The sequence below is a fragment of the Nicotiana tomentosiformis genome, chromosome 12 (genome assembly GCF_000390325.3).
Source record: "Nicotiana tomentosiformis chromosome 12, ASM39032v3, whole genome shotgun sequence".
NCBI lineage: Eukaryota > Viridiplantae > Streptophyta > Magnoliopsida > Solanales > Solanaceae > Nicotiana > Nicotiana tomentosiformis.
The window spans coordinates 83,171,939-83,189,557 of record NC_090823.1 but is presented as its reverse complement, the minus strand read 5'-3'; the positions used below and the strand labels follow the sequence as shown (position 1 = coordinate 83,189,557).

At 42.8% G+C, this 17,619-nt stretch overlaps 1 non-coding gene across 1 annotated transcript; it reads right to left on the bottom strand.

Moving 5' to 3' along the window:
- Nucleotides 1-8,055: 8,055 nt before the first annotated feature.
- On the bottom strand, nucleotides 8,056-8,159 carry LOC117279180 (small nucleolar RNA R71). The gene has a single exon (XR_004509601.1). It is a non-coding gene; the product is annotated as a small nucleolar RNA R71 (small nucleolar RNA).
- Nucleotides 8,160-17,619: the final 9,460 nt, after the last annotated feature.

Sequence of the window (17,619 nt, the reverse complement as noted above, 5' to 3'; positions counted from 1 at the left end):
ATGGAATACCGGATGAACTCCTGCTAGACTGGGAGGTAAGGCAAGCTCATAAGTAACCTCCCCAAGACACCGCAACACCTCAAAGGGACAAATGAACCTTGGGCTCAGCTTGCCCTTGTTCTCGAACCTCATAACGCCCTTCATAGGCGAAACTCGGAGCAAGACCCGCTCTCCAACCATGAATGCTACATCGGGAGCCTTCCGATCCGCATAACTCTTCTGTCTGGATTGGGCTGTGCGAAGTCGATCCTGAATCACCTTCACCTTATCCAGGGCATCCTAAACCAAGTCTGTACCCAATAACCTGGCCTCGCCCGACTCGAACTAACCCGCTGGGGACCGACACCGCCTACCACACAAAGCCTCAGTACCCAAGTGGGTTAGTTCGAGCCGGGCGAGGCTAGGTTAGTTCGAGCCGTACAACATGAGTTAGGCAAACTCCACAAGTGGAAAGAATTGATCCTACGAACCTCCAAACTCCATGACACATCTGAATAGTGCGCTCGGACTGTCCGTCCGTCTAAAGGTGAAATGTTGTGCTCAGCTCCACTCAAGTACCCAACTCATGCTGTACGGCCCTCCAGAACCATGATGTAAACTTTGTACTCCAGTCAGAGATGATAGATACCGGTACGCCATGAAGCCTGACGATCTCGCGGATATAAATTTGAGCCAGCTGCTCGGAAAAATAGGTAGTCATCACATGAAGCCTGGTCGTTGATGCTTATACTTCACCTGCTAGCAATTTAGACACCGAGCTACATACTCCACTATGTCCTTCTTCATCTTCCTCCACCAGTAATGTTGCCTCAAGTCCTGGTACATCTTCGCGGTACCCGGATGAATGGAGTACCGCGAGTTATGAGCCTCATAGAGAATCAACTCACGCAAACCATCTACATTGGGCACACATAGCCTGCCCTGCATCCTCAATGCACCATCATCCCTAATAGTGACCTCCTTAGCATCACCGTGCTGGACCGTGTCCTTAAGGACAAGCAGATGGGGGTCATCATACTGATGCTCCCTGATACGATCATAAAGAGAAGACCGAGAGACCACACAATTCTATACTCGACTCGGCTCAGAAATATCCAATCTCACAAACTGGCTGGCTAAGGCCTGAACATCCAACGCCAATGGCTTCTCTGCTACTGGTAGATATACTAAACTCCCCAAACTCTCTGTCCGACGACTCAAAGAATCGGCCACCACATTGGCCTTCCCGGATGGTAAAAAATGGTGATATCATAGTCCTTAAGTAGCTCCAACCACCTCCGCTAATGCAAGTTAAGATCCTTTTGCTTGAATAGATGCTACAAATAGTGCCGCCAAATCTTCAAGCATGAACAATAGCTGCTAACTCAAGGTCGTGGACAGGATAGTTCTTCTCATGCACCTTCAGCTGTCTGAACGCATAGGACATCACCCTACCGTCCTGCATCAACACCGCACCGAGACCAATCCGCGATGCATCACAATATACAATATAAGAACCCGAACCTGTAGGCAATACCAATACTGGGGCTGTAGTCAAAGATGTCTTGAGCTTTTGAAAGCTCTCCTCACACTCCTCTCTCCACCTGAACGGATCACCCTTCAGGGTCAGCCTGGTCATATGTGCTACAATAGATGAGAATCCCTCTACAAAACGACGGTAATACCCCGCCAAACTAAGAAAACTCCGGATCTCCGTAGCTGATGACGGTCTAGGCCAACTCTGCACTGCTTCCACCTTCTTCAGATCCACCTTGATCCCATCGCTCGATACTACATGATCCAAGAATGCCACTGAGTCTAGCCAAAACTCACACTTTGAAAATTTTGCATATAACTTCTTTTCTCTCAAGGTCTGAAGCATAGTCCTTAGGTGCTGCTCATGATCTTCCCGAGTCCGGGAGTACACCAGAATGTCGTCAATAAACACAATGACGAAAGAGTCAAGATAAGGTCGGAACACACTGTGCATCAAGTGCATAAAAGTTTCTGGGGCATTGGTCAGCCCAAATGACATCAAAAGGAACTCGTAGTGACCATACCATATCCTGAAAGCAGTCTTCGGGATATTTGGCTCCCAAATCTTCAACTGATGATAGCCGGAACGTAAATCAATCTTGGAAAACACCCTGACACCCTGTAGCTGATCAAATAAATCATCAATACGAGGCAATGGATACATGTTCTTCACTGTAACTCTGTTCAAATGGCAATAATCAATGCACATACGCATAGAACCATCATTCTTCTTCACAAACAAGACAAGAGCACCCCAAGGTGACACACTGGGCCGAATGAAGCCCTTATCAAGCAACTCTTGTAACTGCTTCTTCAACTCCTTCAACTCAGTAAGAGCCATATGATATAGAGGAATAGAGGTGGGATGAGTGCCCGAAAACAAATCAATATCACTGTCGGGCAGCATGCCCGGAAGATTAGCTGGAAAAACATCTGGAAAGTCCCTCATTACTGGGACTGACTCAACTGCAGAGGTATCAATACTGACACCTCTCACATAAGCTAGATATGCATCATACCCCTTCTCAACCATTCGTTGAGCTTTAAGAAATGAAATAACTCTGCTGGGAGTATACTCTAAGGTACCTCTCCACTCTAATCATGGTAATCATGGCATAGCCAGTGTCACGGTCTTAGCATGACAATCAAGAATAGCATAATGGGGCGACAACCAGTCCATGCCCAAGATAACATAAAAGTCTACCATACTAAGAAATAATAAATTGGCTCTGGTCTTAAAACAACTAAGAGCAATCAAACATGACCGATACAAGCGGTCCACAACAACAGAATCTCCCACAAGAGAAGACACATAAACAGGGAAACTCAAGGAGTCCCGAGAAACGCCCAAATACGGGGCAAAATAAGAGGACACATAGGATTAAGTGGAGCCTGGATCAAATAAGACCGACGTGTCTCTATGACAGACCGGAACAATACCTATAATGATAGAGTCGGAAGCAACTGCCTCTGTACGAGCAGGAAGAGCATAATATCTGGCCTGGCCTCCCACTCTAGGGTGACCTCTACCTCCCCGACCTCCACCTCAAGCTGGCCGAGTAGGTGGGGTGGTAGCTGGTGCTGGAATCATAGCCTGGGTACCCGGTGGAGCACACAGTGGCTGAGAAGTCTGTGAAGGTGCACCCCTCCTAACTTTGGGGCAATCCCTCACCATATGGCGAGTGTCGTCACACTCAAAACAAGCTCTTGGAGAGCGTGGCTGCTGTGACTGGCTCGGTCCAGGTCTACTGGACTGACCTCTAAAAGCACCTCATACAGGAGGCACACTAGACACTGGCGGTGCATAATAAGGCTCATGGGGCCTAGAAGGGACCGGAATACCACTGGCGGCTGGAAGAGCTAAATGAATGGGGCGACTCCATAGACCCTACCATGGCGAAATGCAGCTGGGGCACGAGTACCACTGTAAGTGCCAAACTCACGAGACCTCTTGGCCTCCCTTTCCTCTCTATCCCGAGCGAGCATACTCTCCAATATCCTAGCAATAATCACAACCTGCTGGTAAGAAATATCCATCTCCAGCTCCCTGACCATACTAATCCTGATACTGGGGTGGAGTCCCTCAATAAACCGATGAACCCTCTCTGAAACTGTGGAAACCAGGGCCGGTGCATGTCGGGCCAAATCACTAAAATGAACTACACACTCTGACACATTCATAGCACCGTGGCACAACTACTCGAACTCTGCGCGCCATGTGTCCCTGAGGCTCTGAGGGACATACTCTCTCAAAAACATGTCCGAGAACTGAGTCCATGTAAGTGAAGTTGCCTCAGCTGGACTACTCAACTCATAAGCACACAACCATTAATAGGCTACTCCTCTAAGCTGGAATGCAGTAAAGGAAACCCCACTCGACTCCGCTACACCCATAGTATGGAGAATACGGTGACACTCCTCTAGAAAACCCTAGGCATCCTCTGATGTCAATCCACTGAAGGTAGGAGGGTGGTACTTCTTGTACCTCTCAAGTCTGAGCTGCTCCGCCTCAGAAACTGCTGCCCTAATCTCAGGCTGAACTAGAGCTACCGACTGCATCGGTATAATCTATGGGACCTGGTCGACCTGAGCCAGCTGCTCTAGAGTACCGGCGATGGGAGTCTGTGCTCCTCCCCCAGCCTAAGATGTGGCAGGAGCAAGTGGAATCAATCCAGTCTGAGCAGAGGTGCTGGACATGCTCAGAAACTGGGCTAGAGTCTCTTGGAGGGATGGTGTCGCAACAGGTACCTCAGGTGCCTGCCCTCCAGCTGGAGCTACTGGGAGTTCCTGTGTCGCAGCTCACGCGGGTGCTCTGGGTGCACCGCGTGGATGTCCTCGGACCCCACCCCGGCCCTGGCCTCTCGCGGCTCTAGCAAGGGGCGCGGGTGCCTGGTCATCGGATCCGCCTGTACGTGTCCTCACCAACTGTGAGAGAATAGAATACAGAAGTTCAGAATTTTTGAAGTCAACAATTTTCGCGCGATAAGGAATCAAAGTAGTGGAATATTTTTCTAACAGTTCCATAGACTCCCGAAGATAACTACAGACGTCTCCTTATTGATCCGCGAGACTCTAATAAACTGGCTTGTGACTCACGACACCTATGAACCTAGAACTCTGATACCAACTTGCCACGAACCAAAACTCCCTCTATAAGACGTCGTGACGACACCTAGTCTCTACGACTAGGTAAGCTTAAACAAATGCGGAAATAACAAAGCGAAAGTAAAACTTCACAACTATCTGCAAGGGATAACCAAATAACTGGTCACAATGCTGTTTGGCATTTATAATAACCAACACTTCAGTAATACACAGCATTCCCAAAACCCGGAACATCATAAGTCACAAGCTACAGAAAGAAACTAGTATCTCTATACACCAGAGTCTAACAAAAGAAGTACGGAAGGTAAATGACATAAGAGAGAATGTAGGGGGACTCCTAGGTCTCCGGACGTGGCAGATGTACCTTGAAGTCTCCGTACAACAGTAAGCACTCTCAGCTAGTAGCAGGGCTGATACGAAGCACCTGGATATGCACACAAAACATGTGTAGAAGAGTAGCATGAGTACACCACAATGGTACCCAGTAAGTTCCAAGCCTAACCTCGGTCGAGTAGTGACGAGGTCAGGTCCGGCCCACTGCTAAAAAATAAATAAGGCAGGAGAATATACAGTATAATAAGAGACTGGAATTTAACAAATGGAAACACAGCAAGGCAACAGTACAACACACATGGGTAAACAATAAGGGATCTCCCGAGACACTATCTCGTAGTCCCAAAATTAACATACAGGGAGAACTCCTGAGGTACCGCCTCGTAGTGTCAAAAGTAAATGTATAGGGAGAACTCCCGAGGTACTGCCTCGTAGTCTCAAAAGTAAATATGCAGGGAGAACTCCTGAGGAACCACCTCATAGCCTCAAAGTAAATATGTAGGGAGAACTCCCGAGGTACCGCCTCGTAGTCTCAAAAGTAAATGTTCAGGGAGAACTCCTGAGGAACCGCCTCGTAGCCGCAAAGTAAATGTGCAGGGAGAACTCTCGAGGTACTGCCTCGTAGTCTCAAAAGTAAACATATAGCTCAAACCGATAAATACAACAGTTAAGAGCAAGTTTTTTACAGTTATACTGATAAAGAACAAGGAAAAGTAGGAAATCAACTAGGAATGCTTCACAGAATTCAAATAAGCAGGTAAAGCACGTAGACATACAATATTAGACTAAACAGGATAACTACACATATTGGAATAGCTCAATTAAGAATGAAAACAGACTAATACTCATTTAAACGGTATAACTCAAATTAAAGGGAAAACAGGTTGCAACTCAGTAAAATAAATCGGGTTTTACAACAAATAGCCCATACACGACGCTCACATATCACAACAGTACCAAATCCTAAGGGGATTTTCCCCACACAAGGTTAGGCAAGCTACTTACCTCGAACCAAGCTCAATCAATCAGTAACAATGCTTTTTCCATGAATATTTGACTCTGAATGGCCCAAATCTAGCCAAAATCAATTACATACCATAAATACAACTATAAAAAACTAATCTAATTAATAAAATCAAAGCTAAAGCAAGAAATTAGAAAATCGCCCCAAAAAGCCTCCCCGGGCCCATGTCTCGGAATCGGGTAAAAGTCACAAAATACAAACACCCATTAACTCATGAGCTCATTCGTACCTAGATTATACAAATCCGATATCAAAATCCCAATAAAAACTCAAAAACTTAGTTGAAGAACTTCTCCCATGTTTTCCAAATTTCTCAACCAAATTCCTTAATTAAATGATGAAATCAACTATAGATTAGTGGAATATAACCATAAACGAGTTAAGAATCATTACCCTAAAGTTCTATATGAAAAATCTTTGAATTAACGCCTCAATCCGAGCTCTCAAAGACCCAAAATGAAAATGAGATCAAACCCTCGAAATTGACCTTTTCTGCCCAGCGATTCCGCATCTGCGGACTACCAATCGCACCTGCGGAATTTTCGATTCCGCATCTGCGGACTACCAATCGCACCTGCGGAATTTCCATCGCAGGTGCGGAAATGACTTAAGATCCAAAGATCCGCTTCTGCGGACCAAGGCATGCATCTGCGGGCCCGCTTCTTTGGATGACCTTCCACATCTGCGACTCTGCCCAGGCCGCCCCTTTTCGCTCCTGCGGTCAATCCTCCGCATTTACAGATGCGCAGATGCGGCTCCCATTTCACACCTGCGCTCACAGACCAAGTTTGACCAAACCGCACCTGCACTCCTCCTTCCACACGTGCGATCCCGCACCAATGGTCTCCCCTCTACAGGTGCGAAAACACCAGAAACCAGAAGATCTTCAGCAACTAGCCTAAGTCCAAATTCAATCCGTTAAGCATCAGAAACACACCCGAGGCCCCCGGGACCTCAACCAAACATACCAACAAGTCCTAAAACACCATACAAACTTAGTCGAGCCCTCGAATCTCATCAAACAACGCTAAAAACATGAATCACCCTCCGATTCAAACTTAATGAACTTTGAAACTTCAAACTTCTAAAATCGATGCCGAAACCTATCAAACCACGTCCGATTGACCTCACATTTTGAACACAAGTCATATTAATCCTTATGGACATACTCCAACTTCTAGAATCAGAATCAGACCCCGATATCAAAAAGTCCACTACCGGTCAAAATCTCCAAAAATTTCGACTATCGCCAATTCCAGCCTAAATCAGCTACAGACCGCCAAAACATAATCCGGACACACTCCTAAGTCCAAAATCACCCAACAGAGCTAACAGAACTGACAAAACTCCATTCCAGAGTCATTTTTACATAGTCCTGACTACGGTCAAAATCCTAAGACTTAAGCTTCCGTTTAGGGACTAAGTATCCCTAAACACTCCGAAAACACAACCAAAGCCTCCCGGCAAGTCACATAAGTAGAAAGAGATACAGAAAAGTAGTAAATATAGGATCGGGGCTATAACTCTCAAAATGACCGGCCTGGTCGTTACAGAGAGAAGCAGCCTAACAAAGAGAACAAGCTACATGAAATGCTGAGGAAGCAACTATTAGAGATACACAGATTATCTATGAAAAAGAGAGGGGTCGGATAATTCCTCATAATCAACCCTTGGCTGCAGATCAATTCGGAAATATAGCTCCCGGGCCTGGGACACCACTTGGCGATTATGCTAGACCGGTCTACAATCAAGGCTTATCAAGTGTTAGACCACCTCCAATTACCGCAAACAACTTTGAGTTGAAGCAAGCGTTGCTTCAAACCCTTCAGAATTGGTGTGTCTTCAGAGGGAAGCCAATCGAAGATCCAAATACACATCTAATGGACTTCGATGAGATTATGAACACTTTCCAATACAATGGTGTGTCACAAGATGCGGTGTATTTAAGGGCATTCCCCTTTTCTCTCAAAGATGATGCAAAATAGTGGCTTCGAAGCATGCACACGAGATCAATTAAAACTTGGAAGGAGATGACCAGAAAATTCCTTGATAAATATTTCTCCTCAGCTAAGACTTGCAAGTTTAGAAGAGAAATTCATAACTTCTTCCAGAAAGATACGAAAACTATTTTTGAAGCATGGGAAAGATTTTAGGAGATTGTTCGAAAGTGTAAACATAGCGTAATTGAACTCTGGATGCAACTCCAGGACTTTTGGGATGGATTGACACTGGCCTAGCATAGAACATTGAGCAATGCAGCTGGAGGCTCCATGATGAAGAAGACTCCAAAGGAGATAGTTACAATTCTTGATGTGTTATCTGAAGATGCAAATCAGTGGCCCTCTGAGAGTGCTAAAAGAAGAAGATCGACTGGTGTTCATCAAGTTGATGCTAATATATCTATGCAGGTACAACTTGACGCTATGGCTAAAAAAATACGAAAGATGACCTTAGCCTTAATACAAAATGAGCCTTATGCAGCTTGTGATATATGTGGAAGAGTACACCCTACTCATGAGTGTCAAGTCTCAACTGAGGAAGTAAATGTTGTGGGAAACTACAATTTTAATGCAATGGGTTAGAAGCACCCCAGTTTTTCATGGAGTTCACTTGGAGGTACTACGAATGCTTGAAAAAAAATAACTCTAGACCTCAGGGACAAGGAGCTCCAGCATACCAAAATCAACAGAGGTAGCAATATCAGCCTCAACAGCCCATTCAGCCTGGCCTAGAGGATCTAATGAAGGCCTTCATTATCAAGACATATGAGAGGTCGGACGCTCATGGAGCAGCTATCATAGAATTACGCACTGGTTTTCAAAACATTTAGAGACACTCTCCCCACTGATACTGAGAGAAACCGTAAAGAAATGGTAAATGTTGTAACCTTGAGAATGGGCAAGTGTTAAAAGATCCCACCCTAATCCAGAAAGATGTGATACTTGAAAAAGAAAGTGGGGAGCAGTTGAAGAGTAATGTTGATAAAAAGAAGAAAGGCCTAATGAAATTTGAGAAAAAGAAGAAGGAAGAAAAATCGAGTAGGGAGGAACATGAGGAGAGCAAACATATGCCTGCTCTACCTTTCCCTCAAAAGCTATGTAGAGAAAAGCTGGACAAGCAGTTTGAGAGATTTCTAGATATGCTGAAACAGGTTCATGTGAACTTACCATTCACAAAAGTTCTCTCACAAATGCCTTCTTATGCTAAGTTCTTGAAAGAGATCCTTACGAAGAAGAGGAAAATAGAGGAGACCGCAGTGGTGAAGCTCACAGAGCATTGCAACGCGATTTTGTAAAATAAACTCCCACAAAAGTGTGGAGACCTAGGGTGTTTTACTATACCTTTCTCATTATGAACTATAAATTTTGATAAGTCGTTATGTGATTCTAGTGCCTCCATTAATTTAATGCCTCTATCTATTTACAGGAAACTAGAGAATGAGATTGGAGAGATAAGGTCGGTGCCAATATCTTTGCAGCTGGCAGACTAAATGACTCTAATACCCGAGGGGATAGTGGAAGATGTGTTAGTTCGGGTGGATAAGTTTGTATTTGCTCTAGATTTTATAGTGTTGAATATGGAGGTGAACAAGGAGGTCCCCCTTATCCTTGGAAGACCATTCTTAGCAACAGAAAGAGCTATATTAGATATACAAGAGAGAAAACTCATGCTTAGAGTGGGTGAGGAGACTGTAACTTTCAAGATGAATGAAGAAAAAGGAGCACAAAATGAAAAATCAGTTGCTAGTGTTGAGTGGAAAGTGAAAGGGAGTGAAAGAGAAGGCTGCGATGAGCGAGAAAGATAAGTTTGGGGTGTACCCCAGAAAGGCTGAGAAGAAACTGTCTGCATGGATGTGTGCATTAGTTCGAGCACGAGGAATGGATCCCGACTTTAACTTAGACCCCGACTAGATATTCATGGAAGTTTCCTTTACCTTATACTTTTTAATTGTATGTCATGGGGACATGCCACAACTTAAAGTGTGGGTTGGGGGATATGTTGTATGTATGTATGTATGTATGTATGTATGTATGTATGTATGTATGTATGTATGTATGTATGTATGTATGTATGTATGTATGTACATTAGTTTTAGTTTTTGTTGTTTTAGTAGTTAGAGATAGAATAAAATTGAAAAAACCATAAAAATTTGAATTTTTTTGATTTTTCCCGATGATGGATATCATTCGACGGGTTTCTTAAGGGATTAAAGTCAGAAAAAAAAGACAAAAAGATTTTCTCTTGTAGGTAGTGTATTAATTTCCCCTTATTTTTTCTTTGTGCCGCAGTTCTTTTTTGAGGGTTTTGTTTGAACCGGGTGTAGTTAGTTTTTGTTTAGTAGAATAGTAGGAAACCTTGTGCTATGGTTTGAATTTGGAGGCAATATCTCTTGGCTTTATTATTCCTAGAGAATAATAAGTTCTTTAATGTGACACTTAGGCTCAGTTCTTGTCTCTTGTATAAGTACCTTAAATTGTATGATCTTAACTTTGCTTAACTACTTTGACTAGAGGTTCTTGATGAGTCCAATCCTGAGTGAGTTATGTGCCATGTGCGTGTGAGGGTTTTTGTTATTTTGTGCATTGCATTTGATGTCTAGAACTTTCCCCGTGTTTTTACAAAGCGAAATAGTAGGTGTATTCAGTCTTGGAAGCGATATAGGCATTTCTTTGTTGAGCTAGTTATAAGCTTTTTGTAACGATCCGACTGGTCGTTTTGAGAATCTGTGCTTTGCTCGGTAGTTTGAGGCTTTGGAATGGAGTTTCGTTAGTTCTGTTAGCTCTGTTGGGCGATTTTGGACTTAGGAGTGCGTCCGAATTGTAATTTGTAGGTCCGTAGTGGAATTAGTCTTGGATTGGCAAAAGTCGGATTTTTGGGAAGTTTGACCGGGAGTGGACTTTTTGATATTGGGGTCGGATTCCAATTCCGGAAGTTGGAGTAGGTCCGTAATGGCAAATGTGACTTGTGTGCAAAATTTGAGGTCCATTGGGCGTGACTTGATAGGTTTCGGCATCGGTTGTAGAAGTTGAAGTTTCAAGGTTCATTGATTTTGGTTTAAGGTACGATTCGTCGTTTTGAGGTTGCTATACGTGATTTGAAGCTTCGAGTAGGTTTGTTTCGTCACATGGAACTTGTCTAAAGAATTTGGCGCCATTTGGAGTTGATTTGATATGGGTCGGATGTTTGGTTGCGATTCTAGAAGTTCTTGAAGTTTTCTTTGATCTTCAAGCGTTTTGGCATCTGATTCGTGCTTTTAGAGGTTATTTTGATGATTTGATCACGCGAGCGAGTTCGTGTTGTGTTTCTGAACCTGGGTGCATGGTTGGTTTGGAGCCTCGGGGGCTTGGGTGAGTTTCATATTGGTTTCAGAATGAGTTTTCATGATTTTTGAGTGCTGGTACTGGTGTCATCGCATTTGCGATGTTTTGGTCGCAAATACGACTATCGCATTTGTGAACCTGGGCTGCTGGGCAGGAATTCGCTTTTGCGAAATATTTCTCGCATTTGCGATGGTCCCCGTTTTCGCATTTGCGAAGAATTTGGTCGCAAATGCGACATTAATAGGAAAACCTCCAGTTCGCATTTACGATATATTGTTCGCATTTGAGAACCCCCTGTCGCAAATGCGACATCTGCAACCTGCTAAATGCTGAGAATTCCAAGATTTGGCTTCATTTTGTTATATTTTGAACCCTAGGTTCGATGAGAGACAATTTTATGTAGGGATTTTCATACCAAATCATTGGGTAAGTACCTCTAATCAATTCTCAACTACATTTCATGATTTTATATAAGATTTAACATCAAATTCATGAGAATTCTAGAAAATAATTTGGGGATTTTGTCAAAACTTTGAAAATAAAAATTTAGGATTTGAGAGCCGAATAGGACTCGGATTTGTAAACAAAAGACGTGTTTGGACTCGTGAGGCTATGGGTAGTTAAGACCTACCCTTGGACCCGGGTTTTGACCTGGCGGGCCTGGGGGTTGACTTTTGTTGACTTTTTCGAAATTAAATAAAACTCACAGCTTTATTAATTGATATTATTTTCCCTTGCATTGTGTGATATATTTAAGTCATCTTTGGCTAGATTGAGTTGAGCGGAGGTGAATTTGTAAAGGAAAAAGCTAAATTGAGTATTGAGTTAGCCGAATTGAGGTAAGTGTATTGCCTAACTTTGTTGAGGAAATTTTTCCTACTATTTGACATTGTTTGTTACATGTGGGGGTGATACATATATGAGGTGATGAGCATATATGCATGTGCCAGGGTTAACCATGCTCGGGGGTAAATTCTATTGTAAATTATGTCTTGTAGAATCACGTGACCTTCTTGTTTCATGCCTTGACTCCTAGATACTAAGATCATAGTATTAAATGTTAGGAACTAAGACTTATCTTGTTATACTTGATCAAATTTGATGGAATTCTGAGAACACATTGATGTGTCTAATTCGGTAATCACTATGCATAATCATTAATACATTGCTACGGCCGATATTCTTGTGATACTAGATTCTATACTTGTGTAGTGGATCATTTGTGAGATTTGTTGGAATACTTTAATAATAAGGTTCTTGCGGGTTTATTGAACTATTGTTGGCTTGGAAAGTTGTGATTGGGATTCATTTGGAACATTCATTTAAACACTTTCCTTGACATTATTTATGCTTCCTGCCTTGTTTGTCATTGATATACATATGCCTGGTAAGGAAGAGTGTTAAGCACGAAGGGTAATGCCGTGCCATTGTTTATATATTATCGTGTGATGGAGAGTGTAATGCATGAAGGGTGATGCCGTGCCATATTATCTGAGAGTAAAAGCACGAAGGGTGATGTCGTGCCATATTATTGAGAGTAAAAGCACGAAGGGTGATCCTGTGCCATATTATTTGTGAGTAAAAGCACGAAGGGTGATGCCCTACCATGTTATGTGAGTAAAAGCACGAAGGGTGATGCCGTGCCATGTTATGTGAGTAAAAGTATGAAGGGTGATGTCGTGCCATTGCATTTATATTATCATGCTTTTGTGTTACTGCGAGTTCATGGCACGAAGGGTGTTTCCGTGCAAGTGAGGACGAGGGACATGCATTATGTTGTGATATCCTTTTCTTGCAGATATCTTCATGTATTAACCTTGAATTGTTACTGTCGTACTTATGGTTCTTATATGACTTGTCGACACTGTTCTGTCTTTATTCTCTATCTCAATTGTTGTTGTGTTGCCATGCCTTCTATTTGCTAAACTTGCAAATACCATGCCTACTTCCTATTGTCATAATTATATCTTTATCGTATCTATTTTAGTTACACCTAGTACATGCCTTCTACCATGTTAGTCATTCATGCTTCTACTTGTTAACGCATAAAGGTCATGTGTTCCCCTCTTAGTCGTTATATTTGTATTTATGCCTCCACCATGCTAGTTAGTTGAAGTTACATTCCTTTTCTTGATTGTTGTCATCACCTCTATGCTTTCCGCCTAGTCTGTTATTAATGCCCTTATGTACATTCTTGTTCATTATTGCTACTTGCGTATTTCCTACTTTGTCATTATTGTTATCTATATTTCTGCCCTCCGGTTGGTACTGTTTTACGCATATTTGGTGAGGATGAGATAAATGCACGAAGGGTATTGCCGTGCTGTTGAATTTGATGTCTTGAGTGTTTCTCTCACACTATGAAAGTTTTGAGGTGATTATTGTGGTTCATTGGTTTTCGCTCTAAGGAAAGGATTGGTCGAGATATTGGGAACTGTTGGATTGTGATCTCTTCTAGTACTCTGTTATTGCCTTGTACATTTGTTCGTGTGCTCTATTCTGTTATACTGTAGTATAGTTCTATTGCTAGATTTCAGTACAGATTTTTATTAGTGAGCATCTTTTTATTAAAAAGCCTCGTCACTACTTCGACGAGGTTAGACAAAATACTTACTGGGTACATGGGGTCGGTTGTACGCATACTACACTTTTGCACCTTGCGTGTAGATTTTTGGAGCGGAGCTGCTGGTGATGTCAGGAGCTGACCCTGAAGATGTTCGTGTATTCCGTATATAGCTGCCACTTGTCCTTGGTAGCTTTAGATTTTGTCAATCTGTTTATGTAACTTTCAAACAGATCGTGTAATTATTTGTATTAGCTTATAAAATCCAAGTCTTAGAAGCTCATGATTCGTACTACCAGTTCTTGGGTTAATTTGTGAAAGTTCAGATAATTCTTATTTATTTTTCTACAATTTCATTTGAATTGTATTGACTGTTAGTTGGCTAACCTAGCGGGTTTAGTTAGGTGCCATCACGACTAGTGATTTAAAGGTCGTGACAAGTTGGTATCAGATCACTAGGTTCATAGGTTCTACGAGTCATGAGCAAGTGCCTAGTAGAGTCTTGCGGATCGGTATGATGATGTCCATACCTATCTTTGAGAGGTGGCAGGGCATTTAGGATAAACATCCCATCTTTCTTTCCTTATCGTGCGACATTGATTCAGCTTGAAGCGTAACTCTTTGAATTTGCTTAACGCATTCGTATGCACATGTGAGCGCTCGGTATCGTCTGAGCATCGACAGCTTGTGATTCCATGGATGAGGTTTGAGATGTGATTTCTGTGTGCTAATGATGGGTCAGTTTAGAGGACTTGAGGTCGGGTTTTGACTGCGGCTTGAGCACGGGAATTTCGGTTGTGTGTGCATGTGCTTTTGGACTTATACGTTCGGTAGTGTTCCTATGAGTGGAACTTGTGGTCGGCGAGTGGTTGGATGACTAAATAACGAGTAGGATATGACTGCGGGCTATGTTTGGATGACTTGAATGTGAAGAGAAGAGTCCTCTTGAGGTGTAAAAAGGACTGATAGGTGCTTGATTTCTGTCTCGATGTGACATGTAGTCCCGAGTTATGAGTGTGTTGGAAGGTTTTCCATGTTGTTTAATTGTGGAACGGATTTTATTCTCATGCCTTATTGATGAGTTCAGACTCAAGAAGATTAAGTGGTGGCATAGTAGTTGTGGCTAGAGTTTAATATTTACATTGGATGGTGTCGAGGATCGCTGTATTTATATATCGTTGTGGATTATGTATTTCAGTATCTGGAAGACTAAGTGGTGGAGGAAACAACTTTAGATTCACAGAAGGTCTCTTCAGAGTGGGTGTCTCGATTGTGGTACTTTGGGGTGCTAAGAGGGAATGCAGCAGCTTATGGGCCTTAGGGCGGTGTGGGTTTTATGCTAGAATCTCTTATGGCGAGCTTTAGGGTAAGGATCATGGTGTTTTTGCAAGGAGGGGTATCAACTTGAGAGTAATTTGGAAGGAACTCAGAGGAAACATGGCGATTTGATAGTAAATTGGATCAACACAATAATGATATGATCGGTTCTTTGGGTACTTATGATGTGGTGAGTCTCCACAGGTGTTTCGTGGTAATGCTCATGGGTTTTTGGGCAACTGCATGGCTTGGTTGAGTTTGAGAGATTCGGTTCTGATAGCTTGATTATGTGCAAACGGATTCCAAGGAGTTCTCGATGATTTCTATCACGGTTCGAGGTGAATATTTCCTACTGGTGTGAGGAACATGTTACATATTGGGATTTCCTCCTGGATGAGATCAAATAGAAGGTTTCTGACCGATCAGGATTAAGTTTTGCATGCGTAGGGTCACGGTTAAGTTTTGAAGGGAAGGTCATGAATTCTTAAACATCACAGACGGTTTCAGATATCTAGATAGATGCCATTACTACTTGGTGTTGCCCGAGAACGGTATGCATTTCAGAAGGCTCATTGTGTTTTGACTTACAGATACAACATTAATATTGCGGTGCTCGCCTGGTTAGTTGACTGCTGAGATTCATATTTTGTTATGTGGCACGGAAGAATTATAGAAGTATTCCTCGTGGGATGATTGTATTCGAAAGATGTGTTAGACATTTGGGCGGTGGAGTTGGGATCAGGCATGATGATTCGTGTGTTCTATGGATTTGGAAACTAGGAGTTCTCAGAAGCAGATTATCTCGTGTTTGTGGACTTTTGGAGGGCTATTTTTCCGTTTGGAGGTGACCGGAGTTGATTTGGTGGACCATTGGTAGGCCCAATGAGGATGTGTATTCTGTATCAGATCGGATTTGATTGCTCATGCGCAGCTGTTACCATAGGTATATCGTCGGGCGGAATAGGTGTTATCCGCGCCTTGGTCTGTGTTATGTGTTCCTCTCTTATGCTATGACGGGTTGTGAGGGTTACATGGTTTTTCGTATGCATATTGTAATTCAGTTTAGGCCTCATGGCGCTATGGGCGAGATGGCCTTCGTGATGTTGATTTGCTTATTGCACCCTAGCTGTGCTTGTCCTTCTCAGTATTGTGTGTTCCTAATAATTTTTCCCACATTTATATTTTGTGCTCTCTATTATGTTTGATATTGATGCACATGTGATCAGTGAGCCCGAGTATTATGGCTCGATGGGTACCCTATGCGGATTGAGATGATGGGATCGGGTTGCATGCCGCAACAGTATTGTGATGAAATGTAACTCCTGATGCTTACTTCGTGTAGTTTTGCTTTCCCCTTGTTGAAAATAGTTAATAGGAAAATGCTAAAATTTCCCTGCCTGCTTAACTTGTTTAGTAGTCTTCTGATTTAGCTCTCTAACTATTATATGTCATGTCTGAATTGTTATTTGTTGGTGTCGAGACTGTGGTGTGTGGGGCTCCATATGATTATTGTTGATACTTGTTGGTGGGGCTGCTTGTATTAGCTGAGATGAGGTTTCTAGGCTTGAGATTTGCAATATCGTATTGGGATGAGGAATGTTTGGGAGAATAACGCTATATTTTGCTGAGGATTTGGGCAATGGCCCTGGTCTGACGAAAGGGTTTCTTGGCTTAGTGATCACATGAGTGGTTAAGAGATTATGCTTGTTTCTTTCATCATCGGCATGGTATGAAGGTTTTGAATGAGGCTCTAATCGATATGAGGTTTGCTACCGGCACCGGATTTGTTTTTGGGCAGCAACGGTGGTCAGTAGTTCCTACTGTGAGTATCTGAGTGGTGAGGTATATCATGTGATTACATCTTGGGGTTATGGTTATGGCTTAATACAGCTTGTTCAGACTTATACAATGTGTAGATATGAGATTCAGGTTTTGTAATGAATTCTGGATGTTAGAGATTGGGTTCTAAGGTTTAAGAACCAAGGTTGGAGTAAGGATGTCTAGTTATGTTATGTTGGCAGTATTATATGGAGTAGGGTAACATGGGATCACCCCCGGGTATATGTATAGTAAGGTTATACAGTGGTTTGATAGCTTTGGGACGACCCCTGGCACGTTCGAGGATGAACGTGTGTTTAAGTGGTGTAGGATGTAACGACCCGACTGGTCATTTTGAGCATATGCACTTTTCTCGGTAGTTTGAGGCCTCGTAATAGAGTTTTGTTAGTTCTGTTAGCTCCGTTGGGCAATTTTGGACTCAGGAGTGCGTCCGGATTGTAATTTGGAGGTCCGTAGTCGAATTAGTCTTGGATTGGTGAAAGACGGATTTTTGGGAAGTTTGACCGGGAGTGGACTTTTTGATATTGGGGCCGAATTCCGATTCCGCAAATTGGAGTAGGTCCGTAATGACAAATGTGACTTGTGTACAAAATTTGAGGTCA